A 716-nucleotide genomic window follows, 5' to 3' on the forward strand; every position below is an offset into this window, starting at 1 on the left:
AATTGTCCGATTAATATGAAACCTTGAAAAGGCACATCCTCGGGTCCCCAGCAATATACCTGGCAAGTTAAAAGTATATCGGACCCGTGGTTGTCGAGAAACAGCGGTCACAGACAAACAGACGTACAAACGTACAGACGTACAGAGATTACTGGAATTATAGATAGATATATAAAACACAGTTTGTGTGTGTGTGTGTTTGTGTGTGTGTGTGTGTGTGTGTGTGTGTGTGTGTGTGTGTGTGTGTGTGTGTGTGTGTGTGTGTGTGTGTGTGTGTGTGTGTAATGTTACCGATAGACTCCGAAACGGAGAGGCTCACGTGCTTGATATTTTGCATAGACATGGCCGTTGAGCCTGGGACGAACATGGCCGAGACAATATTTGACGAGATCCATATTTTTTATTCATATTTACCTCAGCGCATTTCAGCGAAGTACCCGCTAATCTCAGCCAGTGCGAGCAGCTCGCCGATTCGCTCAGAGCGATCACGTGATGTTCCATCCCGTCACACGTCACACGTTTGCACGTAATTCAGGGCGAAAAGCCATTGCGTTTTTTCACCTTTATGCGATCGTGTTTTGTGTCGATTTTGTGCGATATGAATTAAATTTTAATTCATATTTCGTGTTTACGAATTCGAATACGAAGGATTTCCCCTTTCCCCTTTCGATTTCGAATACGAATCGAATACGAGCTTGAGTCGAGAGGGCGAATGT

Source organism: Myxine glutinosa, chromosome 3 (assembly GCF_964187855.1).
Source record: "Myxine glutinosa chromosome 3, kmMyxGlut1.1, whole genome shotgun sequence".
In the NCBI taxonomy this organism is placed as follows: Eukaryota; Metazoa; Chordata; class Myxini; order Myxiniformes; family Myxinidae; genus Myxine; species Myxine glutinosa.